The sequence below is a fragment of the Coenobita brevimanus genome, chromosome 26 (assembly GCF_032717465.1).
Source record: "Coenobita brevimanus isolate Jiangsu-jjx chromosome 26, ASM3271746v2, whole genome shotgun sequence".
NCBI lineage: Eukaryota > Metazoa > Arthropoda > Malacostraca > Decapoda > Coenobitidae > Coenobita > Coenobita brevimanus.
Window position 1 is genome coordinate 32,621,799 of NC_136979.1, and position 14,369 is coordinate 32,636,167.

At 47.0% G+C, this 14,369-nt stretch overlaps 1 protein-coding gene across 2 annotated transcripts in view; it reads right to left on the minus strand.

Moving 5' to 3' along the window:
* Positions 1–7,857, minus strand: part of fs(2)ltoPP43 (female sterile (2) ltoPP43) — a 236,291-nt gene extending 228,434 nt beyond the window's left edge. For both annotated transcript variants that reach the window (XM_080268044.1, XM_080268046.1), the window contains exon 1: positions 7,794–7,857. The gene's annotated coding sequence lies outside the window, so the exon portion shown is untranslated. The remainder of the gene's footprint in view (positions 1–7,793) is intronic.
* Positions 7,858–14,369: the final 6,512 nt, after the last annotated feature.

Below are 14,369 nucleotides of genomic sequence, written 5' to 3' on the forward strand. Positions count from 1 at the left end.
AATGGGGTGGGAGCACATAAAAAACAGGAGTCGCACCACCTGTTTTAACTCTGATGGGCAATAGCTCATGAACCAGTTGGTATAAAATGCTCTGATTTGCGGCATAAGGTATTTAATTCAACTTCTAAACCTTGGGCATACTACATTTTACTTATGTAAGAGTAGAAAAACTGGATCAAATTGCATATCCTAGGGGTTTAATCTGTGTTTACATTGGCCTCGTTATGTGAAAAATCATTTTGTGATAAGTCTTCACTTGACAGAACCCTAATGCATAATGAGGCCGAACTGAATTATACAGAGCAAGGAGATGGACAATACCCACTGAGCTCTACAATATGGAGAGGCTTTCTCATGGCTAACACAGCGTAACTGATATAGCCGCCGCCAGGGCGGCGCTGGTGTAGCGGTAGCCATGTTACACCTCACCTGATGCCCGTGGATTTTGAACTTAGGTGTTCATTGGGTTTTAGAAAGCAGCCAATGATTCCGTAATATATAGTGCCATGCTCAGCTGTGCAGCTTCTGGATGCAAAAATGGATACAGGAATTCATCAGAGAGAGATGGCATTCCAATTCACAAGTAAGAAATATATCTTGTTGCCAATTCTGTAAGATTATTGCCTCCTGGGATGGGGTGGGAAGATGCTTCCCCAGTATCCCTGCACGAATGAGGCCACTAAAACTGGCCCATTTATAACCAGTCTTTCTCTCCATGTCCTCTTCTCTTGTGTTCATACTCTCTTGTAGATACTTCCACGTTTCTTCTGGCCTTTATCAATCTAGACATTTGGTTTCATGACATGGATAGTGCCATAAAGGGTAAGTTCTGCACTGCAGCAACCTATGGCATTGTTTATACTCATTGGCTAAATGTACCTGATATAATTCGTTGAACTAGGCAGAAAAAAAAAAAAAAAAAAAAATCATAATCCATATATGTTTTTGTATTATAAGCAAAAAGTGTCTCTTTATTAATAATCACTGCTTAGTGGAAATGAAGTATTTGAATTTGAATTTAAGTGTCGGTGTTTCAATATGGCCGCCAAAATCACACGCCCGTGGCAGAGATAGCCTCTCCATATTACAGAACTCAGTGACAATACCCCAACCCTCCTTCCTTAACTACTAATGGTAATCTTCAGGGATACATGGGACTACCTTATATTGCAGTTTTCTTAATTTTTTTTTCCACTACCAAAACCCATCATGGGCTTCTTCAAGCATTTTCTGAGGCCATTTCATGCTTTTATCTTTTTAAATTTCTTTTATAAGGGGTGAATAGCACTTAAAAAGCAGTCTTTATATATGATTCCCAACAGTACCGAAGACAGACAGATGCAATCTTGTGTGCCATAGACAGTGACCATCTTACAGTGCCATTTTTGGCATGAAGTTACCCTTATCAATGCTGAGTTATACAAACCTTACCTAAATTTGGTACTCCTTGGGGAAACATAGGACCACCTCTTAAAAGAAAACAAATTTTGTATATACCTTTGGGGAAACATAGGACCACCTCTTAAAAGAAAACAAATTTTGTATATACCTTTGAACTGATTCAGTAACTTTTTAAAGGTGTATTATGAAGGGCATTATAAAGAGGATCCATCAATAAACAAACTGTAATTACACAAGAGAGAGATTATATTATGTTAGGATAAATTGGGTTGTGTCAAGTTACAAAAATTTAGGTTTAATTTGGATAAAGACATTGGTCTATCTACCTATATACCTAGGCTGCTTCCCCCAAGGAAAGGGAGGTAGCCGAGACAGGACGACACACTCCCCATTTACTCATCCATTCAAACACATTCATTCACATCTTAGCCCCAAAGGGGAGAACGGACAGATCCTCACCACACCACACCGCACAAGGGTCAACCACGCAATGCAATCAGTGACATCCGCAGCAGGGCCCGACAGCAGAGCTGGTTTACCCCTGCCACATCATAACAGACCCATCCCCTTACCCGCACCTGACCTGACTAGCTGATCAGACCAAGTGCGGGAGAATATCCCCTCAGGGCTGCGTCATCATTTATTCATTCACAATTTCTCTCCATTTATTTCTGTCATGCACAGCCACTCTTCCTTGCTCAACAGACATCCCTGTCGTATCCAGCGCTCTCTTCACACTGTCCATCCATCCTATTCGTGGTCTTCCTCTCAGCCTTACACCTCTCACATCAGATCTAGTTATCTTTTTCACCAATCGCTCGTTATCCATTCTCTCCATACGCCTAAACCATCGCAAAACCCTCTGCTCAGCTCTACCAGCCATCTCCCGAGCAACTCCAGTTCTCCTTCGCACTTCATCATTTCGCACTCGACCCATATGCGACACTCCACACATACTCCCCAGACACCTCATCTCCATTACATTCAAACTTTTCCTCTCTGCTACACCCATATTCCATGTTTCAGCCCCATATAATGCAGTCGGTACCACAACACCCTCATACAGCCTTCTCTTTACATCCATTCTAAGCGAACAACATCTAAACACCTTTTTCATTCCTCCCAGCACCTTTCCTACTTCATTTATTCTAAACTTCACTTCTGCATCTATTCTTCCATCCACAGCAACATGTGACCCTAGATATTTAAAACACTCTACCTCCTCAAGCAACTTGCCATTCAAAACTATATTCATCCCCCTACCATCTACCAACCTCATACACTTCATCACCTTACTCTTATTCTCACTTACTTTCAATTTCCTCGTTTCACACACCCTTCCAAACTCCTCTACCAACTGTCTCAATCTCTGCTCTGAATCAGCCACCAGTGCAGTATCATCTGCAAACAGCAGCTGCTTCAGATTCCACTCTCCACCATCAACATTCACCAGACTCAGACCTCCACCTAAAACTCTTGCATTCACCTCCCTTACAACACCATCCATGTAAATATTAAACAACCAAGGCGACATCACACATCCCTGTCGCAACCCCACTCTCACGGGAAACCAATCACTCACAGCATTTCCCACTCTTACACACGCTCTACTATTTACATAAAAATTTTATTCACCCCTTTTAGTAACCTACCATCAAGTCCATACAATCTTAAAACCGTCCACAAAGCCTCCCTATCAATTCTATCATACGCTTTCTCTAAATCCATAAATGCCCAAAACACATCCTTGCCTTTCGCTAAATACTTTTCACACACTTGTCTCACAGCAAACACCTGATCCACGCATCCCCTCCCTCTCCTAACGCCACACTGCTCATCACCAATCACTCCCTCTGTACCCTCTCTAACTCTCATAATTAACACCTTAAATACAACACTCAACAGACTTATACCCCTAAAGCTAGTACATTCATGCTTATCACCCTTGCCTTTATACAAAGGGACCACACAAGCACTTGCACAGTCAACTGGCATCATACCTTTCACAAAGCACATATTCAACAGTCTTACTAACCAGTCAAGAGTAGTCACTCCACCACCCTTCAGGCATTCCACAGCACACCCATCCATACCTGCAGCTTTCCCTGTTTTCATCTCCTTTACTGCCTTCTCCACTTCCTCCTTCGTGATCAAAGAATCATTCAACTCTCCCAACACATTTATTCCTTGCACCCTTCTATCCGCCACAATCTCAGCCACCCTTTCCTCCTCTACATTTAACAATCTTTCAAAATACTCTGCCCATCTCTTCCTTACTGCATCCACCTCAATTAACATCCTTCCATCCTCTGCTTTTACTTGTTCTTCCTTCCCAGACTCTCCCTTTCGCACCCTTTTCACCTCCTTCCAAAACATTTTCTTATTCTGTTGAAAATTCTCTGTCAGCCGCCTACCCCACCTCTCATCTGCTGCCACTTTAGCATCACGCACAGCCCTTCTCGCCCTATTCCTCTTTTCCTTATACCTTTCATATGACATCTCATCCTTCCTCTGCAGCCACACTTCATATGCACGTCTCTTCTCAGCCACAGCCATACTTACTTCCTCGCACCACCATTCACTTCCTTTTCTTACACCACCACCCACACGTCTCACACCACACACCTCTTCTGCATGCCCTACCACAGCACTCTTAACCCCTTAACCGCGGGGCGTCGCTTTTGTGATTCTGTGTTATTTTGAATTCACCCGGGCTTTCAAGTGGGGGCTTGTATCATCTATCAGTACTGCCAATGTCCAACACTAGTCAGCACTCCTAATCTCATCTGTACTCCCACCCATTGTTGACAATTTAGCCATTTCTCCCCATTCTTGACTCCCCTCCCCACCCCCCCTCCATTACCCTATCCTCTCGCCTGCCCGGCCGTGCTACGCTAAGTAAATCTTCCCTGGAATTTTTCACTGATTTCATCCATTGAAATAAGCCCTATGCCCTATTCTTATACCAAATAATATATACAAGAAAGAAATAAGGTAAGTGAGAGTGCCATACACCTGGAACTGGCTAATTATCACCTGACAACACCTCACGTGCACTCATTCGCTAATTTTCGCCGTTTATTTCCCCTTGAAATATGCCGTATAATCAATTTTCATAATAAATATACATATAAGGAGGGAAGGGGGAAGCCTCAGTGATATTTACATTCACCTGGAACTACCTAATTTATAATGTATTGTCTAGATTTCCTGCCAATCATTTCCATCCATCCATCCATTGCCAGACGCCATGTTTCCCAAACGGGGTGGCCAATGGCTCAGAGTTAATTGTTTTACAGGGAGGGGCACTAATCCTCCACCAACCCCACTTGACGTAGGGATGCCAACAGCATCTGGTGTTCCCAGGCGGTCACCAATCATTTCACTGCTATATAATAGCTGTGTCAAGAGACAAACGTTGGTAGTAATGAATTTCCCTAGGTAGGCTACCACCCCGGCCCACCCTTATCAGTTCACTCTCATCTTCCAAAGTGGAGGTACGTCTGTTCGCTCTTGCTAGCTTCAGGGACTTTTCACCCCCATGCAAAGGGCCCTGTGACCTTTACCCCCTACTAAACCTCGTGTGGAAAGAGGTAAAGGGCTGACAATTAATAAAAGAGTGACTACGATCTTTCTATTGAGTAAAACAGTGCAAGTGGAATTGTAAATAATGTGTAAACAGCAAGTGAAAGTAATGAATGTAAATATACGTGAACAGTGGAAAATAGTTTTATAAGTTACTTCAAGTGACAGTGCATAACATAGTGTAAATAAAATAGAGAACGTAAATAGAAATGTAAATGAGTAGTATTATAAGAATACGAGTATATACCCTAGGAGTAATGAAAGTGAAAGTTTCACTCTAGCATGTCTGAATACTATGAGTTATGAGAGTGAAGGTGCGTGACATTCCCTCTCAATGCTAGTATACAGGACGAGAAAGTGAATGCTACGTATTTTACTGAAAGAAATTGAATCCCTACAGTGACAATAAACTACTGTAATACTACTGAAGGAAACTTATGGATAAAGACTGTAGATATATATAAGTGTTATATAGTAATAGGAATATAAAGTGTGAGGGGTTTTATGAATAATAAATGACAGAGTACCAAGAGCGAACTAGCGCAAGTGCGACGGTCAGACGTGCTCGTAATTTTCATTGCTTTCACAGTGGGGTTTTTTTTGGAGTATGGATCCCAAACTACTTGAAAATCATAGAATAGTGTTTATAGTGTTAATATCTGGCTGTGGTAATCATATTACGGGTTGTCGGGAAGTGTAAAGAGGAGACTTCGTTACCCAACTTCAGAGGTCTCCACAAGTTCTACGGTAACCGACGAAGGCTCAACAAACATTCCAGGAGAAAGCTGAAGGTATGTGCCATAAGCCTATGTAATTTTAATATTCTAGGACTAATAACTGATTTTTGGCAAATATTTTTTGAGAGTCTGTCGGAGCCCAAATAACCCCGCGGCACACGCAAAACATTGGTAAACATGCCCGCGGTGTAGGGGTTAAACAACTGCCATTCCTCCTCCACGCTGCCATTTTCCCGATCTTTCACTGCGTTCCACTCATCTTTCAATTTCTCCTGATACTCTATCTTTTTCTCTCTTTATCCAACTCACTCACTTTCAAAACCTCCCTGCCACACCTAACCCTCCTTGCTTTCACCCATTGGTAGCTATGGATAATTTTGTTCGAAAATGGCATTCACAGATGGTGTCCGTCTGCCTTCACACACCATAGGATGGCATCTGTCTGTGAACGAACATCGTCTTTTTAAAGTTTTTACCACTTTAAATGCTGACTCTTGAAAATGAAATAAGAAAATACTTTAAAGAATCCCACGAATAGTTAAGGAGAGAAAAAAAACAGAAGAAAACTGCAAAATGTTTTTTTTTCTCCTTAAGGATTAACCTAAAGTTTTTTAACTTAATCTAAATTATCCCCACTAATCTACTTTATTTAAAGTTAACCAAATTTATCCTAATCTACCATATCCCTTACATAATCTTACTGGTACCTGGTATTTCCCCAATTTGCTACTGGATCTTCTTCATACTAGATAATGCACTTCTTGACTACTTACAAAGTCACTGAATCAATTCAAAGGTAATCAAAACTTTTTCTTACTACTCAAGAGGTGGTCCCATGCCTCAAAATTTGTAAAGTGCTAAAAATGGTTTCGGGACAATTTGCCATCACAACAAAAACAAGAAAATTCACCATCAGGGCCTTTCGCCGTCATGTGTTTACGTAGAAGTTTATTCAGCAAGTTCTGTATACTAGTTTTTGAGTTATACGAGTTATTAAAGTGATGGTGGTTTTTTACAGGTATTTTTATAATGAATATAAAAAATGGCATTAAGTAATCGGTATTAACGGAAAAACAAATATACTGAAACGTGAATCACGCGATGTACGATGTTTCACTTCACCTTTAACATAAGGCTATGTACGAGGCATTGACATTTATTCATTCATTCATTCATTGCCAGACGCCATGTATCCCAATCGGGGTGGCCAAGGTATAAATACCAAATAACCTTAAGTGAACGATCGACATACTTTCAAACTATGTGAATAATCTCCATATTACGTCTATAAAAATAAGTGTACGGCAGAATATAATTAGACAACAGCAAGGTAGAAACACGTTATGAACTAAAAGTGCAACTTACGAATAATATCCAAAGCCTACACTATTGAACGAACACAGACCTTGACAGTTCCCCAGGAAAATTAGTTATTAAGTATTAATTAAATAATATTAAGTATTTTTCTAGAGTGACAGGGAATCGTCTTGGGTGCGAACTGTCCTGACGGGGAATCGTCCATGTTTTGATGGCGAACTGTCTGACGGTGAATTAACTTGATGGTGAATTGTCCTGGAACCCTAAAAATTACAGTACATTTGTGAAGTGTATACAGCAACTGCAAAGTTAAACATTGCATAAACTATATGTTGAGAATATTAATTTCAGTCTCAGTTGTGCGTAATTCTCAAAAGTTTACTCCTGTAAAGGTATACAGAGTAGCTGCACAACAAAAGGAGGTGGCGGGTCTTGCAACACCCCCCTTTCAGCAGTTACAAAGTCACTGGTTGCAAGTTTGTGTGTGCAATGTACAACAAAAAAGGATAGTGGGTCTTGCCACACACCCCTTCAGCAAATACTGTAAAGAAGTAGTAATATACATTCAGTAGATATACTGTAGTACATGCTATGAAATGTAAAAGAATCCGTATGGTTAAAACATGAAAGTTATGCAGAGATTCACAATGTTTTCTTATACCCTAAGTTCTTACGGAAAATAATTTTAGTACCAAATACATCTTAAGTGTTTAACATTTGATTCTAAATTAAAAAATGTTGAAGACAACATACAAAATATGTCTACTCCACGATGTCAATGAAAGCCGCACGAACTCCCCACCACTGTTTGCTGCTAATCCTGCCGACTGAACTCCGTCTGACCGTCAAGACATGACGATTCCCCGTCACGACAATTCGCAACCTGGACGATTCCCCGTCATTGTATAAATATACTTATTAATTAATCAATACTTTATTAACTTACTCGTATAATTCTAATGTATGTCGATCGCTCACTTAAGGTCATTAGGCATTTATAAGTGGTAATGTCTCGTATGTAGTCTCTTGTTAAACGATGAAGTGAAAGATCGTACATCGCCTGATTCGCGTTTCAATATATTTATATTTTTTCAGTTAATACCCATTATTTGATGCTACATTTTACATTTATTATAAAAACTAAAATGCAGCAGGACATCAAAACAGTTTAACAGACCGCAACGAGCCGCCAGAAGGAGCCCACGAGCCCACGGAGGAGTGTACACGGCGCGAATGAGCTCCGGACGGAAACGGCGTAAGTTCACCCGGGCTGCGCGCCCCTGTGACACGGAACTCGCCCGCCGCCACCATAGCAGGAATACAAGACGACCTGCCGGGCGAGCTGCCCACAGATCAGACTGGGGTGGAGCTGTTTCTCCAGTTCCTAACAGCACCCCTGGGACGGCTGATTGCCGCTCACCCTCCTACAGGAGACGGTCGGAAGCCGCTCTGGAGGAAACTAGGAGACGGCCTGAAGCCGCTCCCGCCTTCATCAGTAGACGGCCTGAAGCTGCTTGGAAGGTGCCCCTCAGAGAGACGGCCTGCAGCCACTCGCCCTCCTACAGCGGATGGCCTGAAGCCACTCTGGAGGAAAAGAGGAGACGGCCTGAAGCTGCTCCCACCTTCGTCAGGAGATGGCCTGAAGCTGCTCGGAAGGTGCCCCTCAAAGAGATGGCCTGCAGCCGCTCACGCTTCTACAGGAGACGACCTAAAGCCGCTCTGGAGGCCATTCAGGAGGCGGCCGGTAGCCGCTCCCACCTTCGTCAGGAGATGGCTGGAAGCCGCTATGAAGGTGCCCCCAGAGAGTCAGTCTCTAGCCGCTCTACCCTCCTGCAGAAGGCGGCCGATAGGCGCTCCGAAGGTGTCCCGAGACAGCCACGGTCAGTAGCCGGGCCCTACAGCCAGAGACGGCCTTAAGCTACTCCTTCATCAGGTGCTGAGCCTGGTCCACCTACCCATGACTTGGAGGGAGCCCCCAGCCTGGAGGAGTATTGGAGAGGCCTTGTGACAACCACCGGGCTCTTCTCCCTACAGCCGGTGGAGACGCCCCTGACGGACCCCGATGCCGGCCGACACTGCAGCTCATGCCTGATGGCGTCCCTGACCTGCGGGGACTGCAGCCTTCCGACCGCCCCTCAGACTCCCGGGCGGGACCTCCCTGCACCCAAACGCGGGAGATCCTCATCCTCCATCAGGTGCCTGACTCAGAAGTTCAGGTGACTGTTTGGCCCCACCCCAGAGGGCCGAACTCCCACTTTGAGCCCAGAAGCCTGGGGCCCCTACACCCTCAGCAGCCCCGGACGAGAAAGGATGCCTCTACACACTGTTCACCGCCCCCGGGACCTAGCTGCCCCTGGCAGAGCCCAGCCCCATCAGTAGGGAGGCTGAGACTCTGCCACCGCCCCTGCGCCTGACTGTGACACGTCCGACCTGACAGTGAGTGAAAGTGAACACACATACAGCATATGGACAGTGTAGGAGTGACAGAGTAAAGTGGGCCGGTGGTTAGAGCATAAAAGAAAGTGGTGGAAACGCTAGTGCAATAGTAAGACAGTGAAGGACTGGCCTACCATAGTGTACAGTGCCGCCGTAAGACAGTAAAGATCATACATAGGCCCCTGAGTTGAAGTTCCAGTACCGCCAGCTCCAGCCGGGTACATAGTATTGTAAAAGTGATCTACGGGCCAAGGTACAGTGAACACTCGATGCAACAGCGACGGCACGTCTCGATAAGGTCACGCTTAGGCCTTGTGTAAAACATTAACGCTACTCTGGGAAATCGAGACAACCACCACCACCGGCCTAGGAAATCTAAACTCCCCCACCAACATAAGTGTCTAGCTCAAGCGTTGTTCCCCCTAACCAATCTGCTCCTGTACAGTATCCTGCATGATACTATTATTCCATATCTGCAGCCCAAGAATTATAATTGTCCATTTTGTTTGAATTTGTGACATCTGCTCGTTCCTGCGTAAGATTTAGTAATACACATGTAAGGTGTTGCCTTGAGTTTTTGTGTCCTCCCTCTCTCTTATTTGCCTAGGCTCCGGTCTAGAAAGAGAACCCAGCTACTCACTAGGTGCTCTAGGGACGGGAGGACGACCCTAAAACACCTAGCATTACACTGGTGGACAGTGGTGGTTCTTGACCGGGCATACGAGAGAGGTGATCAGGAAATACTATCAAATGACAACTAAACCGCACGTGCAATTATCAAAATTCTACCCCAAACAGTATGATGTTTACACATACCTGTCAATTATTAAACCTTTGCAAAGTGGCAGTTAATATAGTATCGAAAATCGTTCCGGGGCTCACTTGGCAAAATTTCTCGAAACTCGTGATTCAAGCTATCACTCCCTCACTAGGGAAAGTAGTAGCGCTGTCCCAATTGGATAGCCTAACCTTCGATGGAAATTTGGATGATACCCTAATCCAGGCTAAATGCCTGGTCACTGCTGCCCACCCGGAGGCAGATGATGACACCCAGGAACAACACACCTTCAATACTCTCCTGAGAGTGCTCTCTAGTATGGTGATGGAGCATTTCACAATCCATGACCCGACAGGAGACATGGATAAGGGTATCCAACTGATACGCTGCCTCCTGACCTCCCGCCCTGCACCCCAGCAAATCAACGTAGTAAAGAAGTTTCTCACAAATGCTCCGGCTCCCCCAGTCAAGCTATGCCCACCCATGCCCCACACCAGCCCCACCCCGGCACCCAGCCTACCTAGAGCACACCCCGCCCACTGATGCCCCAGTCGCAAAGAGAACCCCAACCTCATCCTAGTCAACCCCTGGGAGTTCTCCGCCTGCAGCTCCCAGTGCCCCCTGCACGATATCAGGGACCAGCTAAAGGCTGCCAGACAAAAAACCACCACCCCGGGCAGGCATAAAGTCTCCTCCCTAGACGATTAGGAGCCGGATGATGAACCTGGCCCCGTAGAGGAAGCTGAACCCAGGGAGCCGGAGCCAGAAGAAGAAGAAGGAGGCCCCCCCCCCCGACAGTTGGATTTTTGCCCCGCACCATCCCACGGTGGCGGGGGCCACTTCCCCCAAATACTGCCCCCAGTTTACCACAAGATGAAGCTGAACAAGATAAAAGCCAGATTGCTGGTCGAAACGGGAGCGGCCAGATCTTGCCTATATAGCCACTACTTCTCCCATCACAAGTCAACCTTTGGCCCGCTACTCCCGATGTCTACTCACCTGGTGGATGCAGGAGGTGCCCCCTGCCGATCCGTGGGGAAACACGGGCCCTGCGCATCAACACCCATCAGCCAGCATCGGCAATGCACAAATTTAATGTATTCGACTCCTCCTGTTGAAACTATGATGGCTATCTGGGACTGGACCTGTTACAGAAGCTGGGTGCCACCATCGACTGCCAGAATAGAAGCTCCAGTTCCGGGAACCCTCTGGCCCCCACCGTCCCATGAGGGTCATCTGCACTTGCATGCCACGGCCCCGGCAGGAGGACTCCCTGCCCCCCTCCCCCTCTTTCTTGCCCCCCTTCCCCCCTTTTCTCTCTACCCCCCCTCCCCTCCTTCCCTGCCGCCACCTCCCTGGCTGTCACTATCCCCTCTCATCACGAGGCTTGGGTGCCCCTTAACCGGCCATCAGGTACCTCCGTTCTATTCTCCCCCCTCCTTCCACTCGGAACCCTCTCGGCCTGCCTCCTGCCCCCAACCTTCCTTCCCCCTCATCACTCGGCAGTCCGGACTGCAAATCTTGCTCCCTTGCCCCTCACCCTCCTGAAAGGGCTCGTAATCGGAGAGATGGAAGAAGCCAAGCCCTGTGCCCCTTCCCCAGCCCGCTCCCTCGCCCCTCTGTCCCCTATCCCCGACCATCTCTCCGCCCACCAATCTGACACCCTCCACCACTTTCTCCTGGACTTCCAGGACCTATTTGCAGCAGGACCCGCCGACATTGGACATACCACCTACCTAGCACACGAGATCCATACAATGGGCCCACCAATCTGACAGCCATCCCGGCAGAAAAACCCCAAGCAACGGGAGGAGGAAGACTGCCAGGTGCAGATGATTGAAGCCGGACTTGTCTCCCCCTCTACCAGCCCTTGGTCCTCCCTCGTCATCCTCTTGAAGAAAAAGGATGGCATGATGCGGTTCTGCGTCAATTACTGCCGGCTCGATGACGTCACTACCAAGGACACCACTCCGCTCCCACAAATAGACAATTCCCTAGACTCCCTATACGGTGCATCCTGGTTCTCCACCCTCGACCTTCAGTCGGAATACTGGCAGGTTCTGGTGTGACCAGAGGACAGAGGGAAAACACCAGCAATGGGAAACATTATCAATTTAATGTTTTACCTTTCGGCCTCTGTAATGCCCCTGCCACCTTTTCACGACTCATGGAATCCATCCTCAGTGGCCTTATGTGGGAGATCTGTCTGGCGTACTTGGATGACGTCATCGTGTTCAGCCAGACATGGGCCAACCACCTGCAGCACCTCCACCAGGTTTTTTCCCGAATCCGACAGGCAGGCCTCAAACTCCGGCCCTCCAAGTGCATCCTGGCCACCAGAACCATCTCATTCCTGGGGGACATCATCTCCCATGCTGGCATATCTCCCGACCCTGACAAACTCCGCACCATCACAGACATTCCCCCACCCAGCGATGTCTATGGACCCGAGCATTCCTCGGCCTGACTTCCTACTACCGCCGTTTCGTGAAGGGATTCGTGCACATCGCTAAGCCCCTCCATGACCTGATCCGAAAGGGAGAGCCGTTCATCTGGACAGACGAGAGATGAGCTACCTTCCAACAACTTAAGGATAAGCTCGTATCCATCCCTGTTGTCGCTTTCCCCGACTACACCATTCTATTTCAGCTCTACACAGACGTCTCCCTCGTTGCAATCGGGTCCATGCTGGCTCAAGTCCAAGAGGGCCGCAAACACATCATCATCTGTGCCAGTCACACCTTAAATCTGGCGGAGAAGAATTATGCTGCCACCAAGACGGAGTGCCTGGGTATTGTCTGGGCACTCGAGCACTTCTGGGTGTACCTATCAGGAACCCAGGTTACCATCATCATCGATCATCAGTCCCTCCAGTGGTTGCAACAGTCCGACACCCACAATGCACAGCTCATCAGTTGGTGCAAAACTCTGGAGGAGTTTAACTATGAAATTTCTTACCGCCCCGGCAAACTCCATACCAACGCGGACACCCTTTCCCGACTCCCTATCAATGCCGCCCAGCCAGGGGTCGACCTCCTCCAACAATGGCATCGGAAGGAAAGGCCACCCTGGATCCCTCAGCCCTATTCAAAAAATTGTACCGCCAGGGCGACTATCTGCTAACTCCATCTGGGCATATCATTCTGGCCCCTGACGCCGGCCTAGACACCCTACAACACTGCACATCCACAACGGCATTCATCTGGACACGAAGAAACTCCTACAGGTGTTCAACGATGCCTATTGGACGCCAAATCCCTCCATCCTCGCCAAGGAGATTATCCAATCCTGCCAAGCATGCGCCCTTGGTAAGGACAACACCCGTACCGCTGGCCCAACTGGGCATATTATCGCCCACAAACCTTGGAAACTCTTGGCACTCGATGTAGCAGGACCTTTGCCCCCAACATCGGGCTATAGGTACGTGATTACATTCATCGACATGTACTCTAAGTTCATTGTAGCCTGCCCAGTGAAAGAACACCACGCTGTCGCAGTGGTTGACGCCCTGGTCCAACACGTTTTTCCTTACTTTGGTATCACGCAGGCCACCCATTCAGACAACGCGCCAGAATTCACTAGTAAAATCTGGAACGAACTCACCCTCCTTTTTCGCTATAGCATCTCCTACTCATCCCCTTACTGGCCCCGGGGAAATGCCATGTGCTAATGCAGCCATCGTACCCTAATGAATCAACTCCGCACACGGATAGAAGCCACCAAATATGACGACTGGCCCGCCCACATAAAAATTGTGCAATGGGGCATTAATTCCTGCCCCCGAGAGGACGGCATCTCGCCCTACGAGCAAGTGTTCAAAGAAACACCCATCCTCCTGCCCCCTCGGCAGCACTTGCAACCCCCCGCTTTCACCCCCACCTCTGACCCCTTACACCACTTCAAACGACGGCTGACACACCTCCAAAACAACCTGGACCTTCGCCCTGACACCACCTCCAACCCCTACAAGCCAGGCAATACCTTGATGATTGCACAGCTCCCCACCCCCTACAAGCTTGCCCCATGTTTTATGGGGCCACACACAATCACTCACATCCCTAACCCCTACCAGGTGACCGTAGAATACCACGGCACGTCCCGCACCCTTAGAAACC